The 9821-nt window shown below is 42.1% G+C and overlaps 1 protein-coding gene and 1 pseudogene across 1 annotated transcript in view; one reads left to right on the top strand and one right to left on the bottom strand.

Moving 5' to 3' along the window:
- IGFBP7 (insulin like growth factor binding protein 7) overlaps positions 1-9821 on the bottom strand; it is an 87123-nt gene that overhangs the window by 33044 nt on the left and 44258 nt on the right. The window lies entirely within an intron of this gene.
- Positions 2787-3446, top strand: LOC108292388 (annotated as a pseudogene).

Below are 9821 nucleotides of genomic sequence, written 5' to 3'. Positions count from 1 at the left end.
TATATATATATATATATATATACAGTATATATTAATACTCTGTATATATATGTGTGTGTATACACACACCCCTCTGATAAAATCTATTTTGTAAATTAGGCACAGTAAGAGATTAACAACCATAACTAATAATAAAATAGAACAACTCTAACAATACACCAACTTTATTATTCTTGCACTTTGGGGCCATTGTTAAGTAAAATAAGGGTTTCTTGGAACATGAGCACTGTGATACCATGACAGTCAATCTGATAACCGAGGCATCTACTGACTGACTAATGAGTGGGTGGCGTCAACATCTTGGACACCCTACACAAAGGGGTAATTCACATCCTGGCCTGGACAGAGCTGGATGGGGTGAGATTTCATCACACTCCTCAGGACTGTGTGAAATTTAAAATCAGAATTCGTTTGTTTTTGGAATTTCTCATGTAATATTTTCATACCCAGGTTGACTATAAATAACTGAAACTGTGGAAAGCAAAACCATGATGAAGGCAGGCTGCTGTACTTTACATTAATAATGGGCTTTACACCTCACAGAGAAGTTTTTTACTTTTTTAAAAATAATGAGACAGGGTCTTGCTATGTGGCCAGGCTGGTCTCAAACTCCTGGGCCCAAGCAATCCTCCTGCTTCGGCCTCCCAAAGTGCTGAAATTACAGGTGTGAGCCACAGTGCCTGGCCTCACAGCAAGTTTTTATATCCATGACTTCATTTTGATTTTCCTAGCAATCTTGTGAGAGAAGCCAGTCATTTTACAGGTAAAGAAATTGAGGTTAAGTGAGGCTAAATGTCTTGTGTGAGGTCACACGGACTGGAAATGGGGTTGGTAGGTCACGAATTTAGGTTTTCTGAGTCCAAACCCAGAGCCTCCCTCATGCAGGGTTAGGGTTCGGGTTCGGGTTAGGGTTATGCCTCGCTACACAATCTGTATAGCTGGGGTGTTCCGTCTCATTTTGCTTTGTTGGAGAGTGAGGTGTTTGGGGAGAAGAAAACAGAATCTTAAGAACTGTAGCCTAGACTAGATTACAGAGGTTTCCAATGTCAAGCCAAGGCAGTTAGTTATGTCTACAAATTACCAAAATAGAAAAACAAGAGAGTAAAAGCATGCATATATTTTGGGGAAAAGGCTACATATTGCTAGAATCATAAACGGAGGTCATGGCTTACTATTTGCACACAGTCTGAAATGTTTGAGGTGTTATCTGAGTGGTATAAGTAGCTTAGACTTGCAACCCCACATAGGTGAGAATCATCCTCCTTCTCCTGAGTGCTGGGTGGTGGATAACCCCATTGTGGCCAAATGGCTAATGTCCTACCCACATCTTAGAACAAAGTGATCTGAGAACTCCAGCCCTTTTTATTTGATTTTAATGTTTTCAATTAGTGTTTAATGTGAAAATCAGTATTTGAAAATATGCTTCATGTTTTGTCTTGCAAATTACTAAAAGAATGCCATATGCCATAGAATTACCTTGGATGGCAGGAATCCTAGGAAAACTTTAAAAATCAATGTTAACACTTGGTAAATACTCCTGGGAAAAATATTTTCTCTCTGGGATTTGAAATGTTTTAGATTTACATTTTCCTCTTGAGAAAAACTTTCTAACTACCAGGAAGAAGGTAATGGTCCTGAATAAATATATTTACTAAACTGTAAAATCCAGAACAGATAAGATCGGGTTCTGAGTAGCTTTTCCCAGCCTCATTTCTTGCCTCTTCCCTCCTGAACCCTGAGCTCCAGCCATAATAAACTTCCTGTGACTCCTCAAGCATGTCTTGCTCTCCCTAGCCCCTCGCCTTTGCACATGCCATTCCTTTTCCTAGAATATTTCTCGCATTTCCCACCCCGCCCTACCTTTGCTTGGTTAACTCCTAGATATCCTTTGTATCTCAGATTAGTTTCCTTTTTGTTTGACAAACCTCCCTTAACCCTTCCTCACCCCTCTTCACTCCTGAATCCAGCCCCTCCAGCTTAGAATGGGGTCCTGGTTCTTACATGGCTCTGTCTTATCATAGCATTTTCACAATGCATTGAAATTGTCTGCATATCGTGGGCTCAGTGCTGCTAAGGACCATCAATTTATTCTCTCTAATTCTTTTCTGTGATCCAATGCCTGGCGCTGGTAATCGGCACCAAGCAGGTAATCAAAATCTGCTGAGTAGTTGAGTGAACCAATGTTACTACCAAAATACACACCACTTAGCATTTTCCTATGAAGGTTTAAATAGCAAGAGTTTAGGAACCATTCCAAGAAACTGGCTTTTGTTGTTGATCATTGAAAAGATTTTCAGGGAACTCAGGACTATGCTAGACATAGCTAGCTATGACTACTTTTATTTCAGTTTGTACAAGGGCATAGTTTAGCATTTGGAAAAGATTAAAGTGCAGAGATTTTGATTAACTGTGACCTATTTAAAAATTGGTCCTCAGCCATTCGTAGGTACAAACAGGTCAATGTTTGGGTAATGCCCTTTTTATGTTCCTGACTCAGCCACTCAACTAGAGCAATAAAATGACCACAGTTGCTGATTCGCAATTTTTACCCTAATACTAACATAGATCATAAGTTAAATATCTATAAAACAGAAGCAATTTCACCTAAAAACTTAAGATAAAACCCAGGAGATAAAAGATAAACACTGTAGCAAAATATTCCTTTGTCAATTTATAAAATTTAAAAATTGGAGGTTAAGCGGTCAGATTTTTTAGTGGGAGAAAGCAGAGTGACGATTAGAACAAACTCTAAAACTGCAGGCCAGCCGGAAGTGCCGGTTTTCAAGATGGCGGCCGCCTGGTGCTCCAGTCTGTCTGCTCCGGAGGCCGTGACTGTCAGACTCCTTGGTGTCCTATGGGTAGTCTCAGTCACCACAGGACTCTGGGGGGCTGTTGCCACCTCTGCCGGGGGCGTGGAGTCGCTTAAGTGTGAGGGCCTCAAAGTGGGACAATATCCTTGGTGGGGAACACCCCCTTTGGAGGCCAGGTAGAGTTGGGGTTGCAGATCCAAAAACAAATGAAGCTACGCAAGAATCAGTTAACTGTACAAACCACACAGCTCATGTTTCATGTTTTCCAGCACCCAACATAACTTGTAAGTATTCCAGTGGCAATGAAACACATTTTACTGGGAATGAAGTTGGTTTTTTCAAGCCCATGCCTTGCCGAAATGTAAATGGCTATTCATACAAAGTGGCAGTGGCATCGTCTCTTTTTCTTGGATGGTTGGGAGCAGATCTATTTTACCTTGGATACCGTGTCTTGGGTTTGTTAAAGTTTTGCACTGTAAGGTTTTGTGGAATCGGGAGCCTAATTGATTTCATTCTTATTTCAATGAAGATTGTTGAACCTCCAGATGGAAGTAGTTACCTTATAGATTATTATGAGACCAGACTTACAAGACTATTACTAATGAAACATTTAGAAAAACACAATTATATCCGTAAACATTTTTAAAATGAAACAGATTTGAGCCACCTTGATTTTAATAACTTCTAATATGCAGATTTAATGTATCCTCATATATAATCTTTAATGTAAAGATTTCCCTTTTTTCCTTCATATACATTTTATGAGTTCTGTATAATTTTTTGGGGTTTTTGTCTTGTTGATTTAGTTAAAAGTATATTATTCTGAGATTTATTTAATAAGACTTTCTTTGAGAGTTGTATAATAGTGTTTCTTGGGCTTCTGTCTCTATGAGAGATAGCTTATTACTCTGATACTCTTTAATCATTTAGAAAGGCAAGTTGCCACTTGTCGTTTTTGTTTCTGAAAAATAAAAGTATAACTTATGCACAAAAAAACTAAACAAAACAAAAAAACCTGCAGGCCAGCGTGATGGCTCACACCTGTAATTCCAGGACTTCGGGAGGCCAAGGTGGGCAAATCCCTTGAGTCCAGGAATTTGAGAGCAGACTGGGCCACATGGTAAAATCCCATCTCTACTAAATAAATAAATAAATAAATAAATAAGCAGACAAGCTATGCATGATGGCATGTGCCTGTGGTCCCAGTTACTTGGTGGGCTAAGGTGGGAGGATCCCTTGAGTCCAGTGATCTTCCCACCTCAGAAAGTTGCAGTGAGTTGAGATTGCACCACTGTACTCCAGCCTGGGTAACTCAAAAACAGACAAACAGAACTGCAGAAGGGCAAGTCTGTGTTGACAAGCAATATTTTTGTATTGGGAAAATGGATTTAAAAGAAATGGTCAGCAAAGCATAAGCCTCAGTTATACAAAGATGTTAGGAACATTTGTATGATTTTAAGAGAAAATACCAACTTAGATTTTATTTCCCAGCATGAAAAAATTGCTGGTTCCACAAAGCAGAGGGAAATCTCTTAGTTACGTGCAGATCCTTTCTAATGAGTTGAGTGGCAAGAGAAAGGATAGAGATTCTCCTCTTGTGGTAGATAAATCCTTCTCTACTAATTTTGGAGTATAATATTTTTATATTCCTAAATTATGGCATAGCCAATGAACTTGAGCCTTAGAAGCATCCTGAGATCCATCTTGACCAAATCTCTTATAGAAGAGGCCCCAGGGATTAGATATTGGCCTAAGCTCATTCCTAGATAACGGCAGAAAAGGAACTAGAATTATATGAATTCAACTTCTTATACTTTATTTATATTATTTATTTTTATTTTTTGAGACAGAGTCTCGCTCTGTCACCAGGCTAGAGTTCAGTGGCGCGATCTCGGCTCACTGCAACCTCCAACTTCCTGGTTCAAGCTATTCTCCTGCCTCAGCCTCCTGAGTAGCTGGGATTACAGGCACACACCACCACGCCCAGCTAATTTTTGTATTTTTTAGTAGAGATGAGGTTTCACCATGTTGGTCAGGATGGTCTCAGTCTCCTGATCTCATGATCTGCCTACCTCGGCCTTCCAAAGTGCTGGGATTACACGCTTGAGCCACTGTGCCCAGCCCCAATTTCTTGTACTTTATTAATAACACAGCAAAAACATGATCTGTTCTGAATCAGGTGGCTGTCATGTAAACAGTGTGAAGCTGAGAGATTAGGAAGGCACTGAGAAAAGCCATTTAGCCTCCACAGCTCCACTGCCTAGGCAGATGGTCAGCAGACAGTTTAGAGGTGGGAGTATTTCCAATTTGCATGAATAAAACATGGACAAATAAGATAAGGCTGGCTCCGGGAAAGTAATTCCCACAGTTCCCCTGAGCCTTGGATTTGGAAACTGTAGCCCATCCTTGAATTAGGGAACATCACAAATGGTTCTGGGGAGAACTCTCCATGTGGCCTCAGCCCACGTTTGGAGATGGGTCAAGGCCCCAGGTGCCGGCTTGCCCACAAGCTAAGGCTGAGACAGTAAAAGAAAAAAGTCCTCCCCAAACACACACATAAGCAAAACCCATCTTCCTGTGTTCTCTGCCAAGAGAGCGGGAGCAAAAAAGATGAGTTTGGGACTCTGATTCATCCATCAAGACAGATAAACTCAGTCCATGGAGGTTAGGAGGGCAATTTATAAAGCAAACAAAAGTTGAGTTTTGGAAAGGGGCTGTGGAGAAAATAAAGATGACATCCTGGGAATTTAACTCCATGATGAGAAGCAGCAGCTCACTCTTGACGCGTGGAGTACTGAAAATGACAACAGGCAAACACCCTCAAAAGGCAGTTTCAGAGGCTCTCCCACCAAGATGTCAGCCCTCCTCCCAATCCACAAAAATGTGCAGTTTGGGTTCCGAGCTAGTGTCCTGCTGAGCTGAAGGAGCATCTCCAGTGGAGAAGAGGGCCTGGTGGCACCGTTCCATTTCAGCAGCAGCAAACGAAGCTCTGATTGGTATAAGGTACTTCCTCCAGCAGTGCCAAGCTCCAGGGCTGGCCTGGGGCATCCACCCTTGCTCCCTGGTCAAAGCCACTGTCTTTACCTGCATCACTTCTCTGCTGGCCTCCTGGCCTCATCCTCAGTAAATCTCTGACACGTCTTTGAGCTACTGACTCCATTCCTGTTACCTCTCTCCGTTCCATGGGCCTGGCTCCCAGAGGATGCTCAGGGTTGCCTGGCCAGGTGTTCCTTTGCCCCCTCCCCCATCTCCAGCTCCGGCACTGACCATAGCTGTGACTCTGTGCTCACACTCAATACACTCACTTTCTTTGTCCCTGAACATCACTAGAATATCTGGCTAAGGTCCTGTCCACCCTTCTAGTGGCATGGGTCTTCCGCCCCTTCATCAAATCCCCCCTTTTTAGGTGGAGCTAATTTTGCTCCCTGCAAGTGTGGGCTGTACTTAGTGACTTACTCTGGTGACACACTTCAGCAGAATATAGTGGGAGGACAGTGCATGACTGCAGCTTCTTGCTTGCTTTTTGTGGGATCAGTTGCTCAGGGAGAAGCCAGTTGCCGTGCTGTTAGGATGCTCAAAGAGCACAAAGGAGAGGTCCGTGTTATGAGGAGCTGGGGCCTCCTGACAACGGCCATGTCAGTGAGTCAATCCAAAGCCAGGACAAAGTTCCTGGTGACATACTGACCGCAGCCTCATGGAACTCTCCAGCCCAGAACCACAAAACTAAGCTACTCCAAAGTTTTTGACCCACAGAAACTGTGTGAGATGGCAAATATTTATTACTGTTTTAGGTTACTAAGTTTTAGGCTAATTTATTATGTAGCAGCAAACAACTAGTATATATTCTTTTAGTTTTAATTTTTTTTTTTTTTTTTTGGCCCCCCGTCTTCTTTTTTTTTCTTTTTTTTTTTTTTATTGCATATTTTCTGTTCTTTCCTCCCTCCGCCTCCTGGGTTCAAGTAATTCTCCTGCCTCAGCCTCCTGAGTAGCTAGGATTATAGGCATGTGCCACCATGCCCAGTGAAATTTTGTATTTTTAGTAGCGATGGGGTTTTACCATTTTGGTCAGGCTGGTTTCAAACTCCTGACCTCAGATGATCCACCTGCCTCAGCCTCCCAAAGTGTTGGGATTACAGGCATGAACCTCCGCCCCTGGCCTTACTTGTTTTAAAAGAAGGGAAAAATGAATAATACAACATCTTTGAACTTTCTCCATCATCAGCTAGAGTTCTTTCTTAATAATTATAATCTCTTTTTGGAACTTTTTTTTTTTTTTTAATCTGTTTTTAGTCATAAAGTCTTCTCTCCAAGAGTTAGGGTAAAAACCAAAAACAGGCCAGGCATGGTGGCACTTTGGAAGGCTGAGGCGGGCGGATCATGAGGTCAGGAGATCAAGACCATCCTGGCTAACATGGTGAAACCCTGTCTTTACTTAAAATACAAAAAATTAGCTAGGGCATGGTGGTGTGCGCCCGTAATCCCAGCTAGTTGGGAGGCTGAGGCAGTGGAATTGCCTGAACCCAGGAAGCGGAGGTTGCAGTGAGCTGACATCACACCACTGCACTCCAGCCTGGGCGACAGAGACTCCATCTCAAAAACAAAAAACAAACAAACAAAAAAACACCCCACCAAAAGCAAAACAAAGTATCAATAACACAGACTCATAGAAGGTCCTCATGGATCAACAGTTATTTATATGGGAACATTATGACTTGACCCCAGGAAGATGTCTGCAATGATAATATATATTTTCAAGGGCCATTCTTAACCTGTTCTTTGCACCTGCCGTCCTAGAATCTTTTGTGTTACTTTCCTCATTATACAAAAACGAACTGGAACTTACATTCTCCCGGGACCCCCAAAACATAAGCCTTAACTGTGAGCATCTGAAACCTTAAATGGTCCATAGAAGACACAAGGGATGTTTTTTTTTGTGTGTGTTAGTTTTGTATTTACACTTTAAGAAATAATAAGTAAGATTAACTCATCATAACACAGATGTACCTGTAGGACACTATGCTAAGAGAAATAAGCCAGTCCCAGGAGAGCAAATATGACGTGATTCCATTTGTATGAGGTATCTAAAGTATTTAAACTTACAGACCCAGAATGGTGGTTGCCAGGGGTAAGGGAGAAATGAGTAGTTGCTATTCAATGGGTATAAAGTTCCAGAGATCTGCTGTCAACAATGAGCTGATAGTTAACAACACTGTACTGCACACTTAAGTTTGTGAAGAGGGCAGATTTCATATTATGTATTTTTTTATCTAACCACAAAACACATAAAGAAAAAACAGTGAGATTAAAATGACCTTATTCCACAATTCAAAGCAGTGATTGCTTTTTTGCAGCACTCCAGCACTTCTCCAATAGACCACCGAGTGTTGTATGCTCTTAAAAATTCCTCAAAACTAAAACAAAATGTTTTACTTTTTATTAAAAAACAACAACAAAAAAATGTTGCTCTCTTCTCCCTGGGGAATAATTGGCAAGGAGGGGAAAAAAGGTGGATATAATAAAATGTCTAAACCAAACATAAGGAGAAGAGGTTGCAATGACAAGAAATCTGGGAATCACTGATCTGGAGATATGTTGAGGTTTCGAAAGAAGTGGGCTTTAGGCTGGGAGTGGTGGCTGGTGCCTGTAGTCACAGCACTTTGGGAGGCTGAGGTGGGCAGATCTCTTGAGCTCAGGAGTTCAAGACCAGCCTGGGAAATACAGCGAAATTCTGTCTCTACAAAAAATATGAAAATCAGCCCTGTGTGGAGGTGCATGCCCATAGTCCTAGCTACGTGGGAGGCTGAAGTGGGAGGATCGCTTGAGCCTGGGAGGTGAAGATTGCAGTGAGCTGAGATTGTGCCACTGCACTCTAGCCTGGGTAACAGAGATACTGTCTGTCTTTTTTTTTTTCTTTTAAAGCAAGCTTTAACAAAAAATATCTGAGCATTTGAAATACTAACCTCCAGTCAAAGGGCTGACACCACCCGTTTACTAATTCCCCATATAGCAAAGACATGTAGACACAATACCAAGGGAAGTGGGGGAAACGGCAGCCAGTGACAAGTGACGACGATGAGCAATGAGCTAACATCATTTTCAGTAACGGCAGAAGAAAGTAAACGAGACTGCAATCCTTTCTTTTCCGTAGTGCATGGTTGGAGTCAAAAATGAAGAACATATAAATGGCAAAATCCTGTCATATCATTTCCCACAGAAAAAAGAAAATACCAAAAGATGGGACATGGCAAATGACAGGCTGAACTGCCACAGTGCACACATATGATTATCACTGCCAAGCAGTAAACCACGAATGGGATTAGTTGAAGGCACTGAGGGAAGTGAAAGGAAACTCTGGATATACAAGGAGAAAGGGATAGATTGTATTTAAATTTAGAACATGGGCTCATGCCCTCAAAGTTCACTGACAGCTAGAGCATGCTGTCTCTTCAGTCATTCCTCAACTGGTTACTTTTTTACAATAACAGCTAATTCTGTGAAGCTTTCCATGGCTACTTTTGGATGCAGGTCCCTTCTGAAGGACACGAGAGAAATGTGAAATCTGTAAGGAAGCCTTTCTGGCCAAGACTGGAGAAAGTCTCGGAGCCCCTCACCCAGTCATTAGGCCTAGAGGGTCTTTCATGGGTGGTTGAATTACTAGGTTGAATCACCAGGCTTACCCCTCCCAGGCCTCCCTCTAGGGGTGTTTTTAGGAGAAAGGAGACCTCATGTCTTTCCCTGGCATTGTTTCAAGATAGGATCTCATCAAAACACCTTGACTTGCCCAGTAAAAAAACCTCAGCTTAGTGGGGGAGATTGACCACCCATTTGGGAGGTCTTGGGCCATTTGTGGGGCTGGATGGAGAGGAAAAGAGAATCAAGACAGTAAATAGACGGAGTGATGGCTCATGCCTATAATCCCAGTGCTTTGGGAGGCCAAGGTAAAGAGAATTGCTGGGGCCAGGAGTTCAAGACCAGCCTGGGCAACATAGTGAGGTCTCGTCTCTACAAAAA

Source organism: Cebus imitator, unplaced genomic scaffold (genome assembly GCF_001604975.1).
Source record: "Cebus imitator isolate Cc_AM_T3 unplaced genomic scaffold, Cebus_imitator-1.0 Scaffold490, whole genome shotgun sequence".
In the NCBI taxonomy this organism is placed as follows: Eukaryota; Metazoa; Chordata; class Mammalia; order Primates; family Cebidae; genus Cebus; species Cebus imitator.
This window is presented reverse-complemented; position numbering and strand designations above follow the sequence as displayed.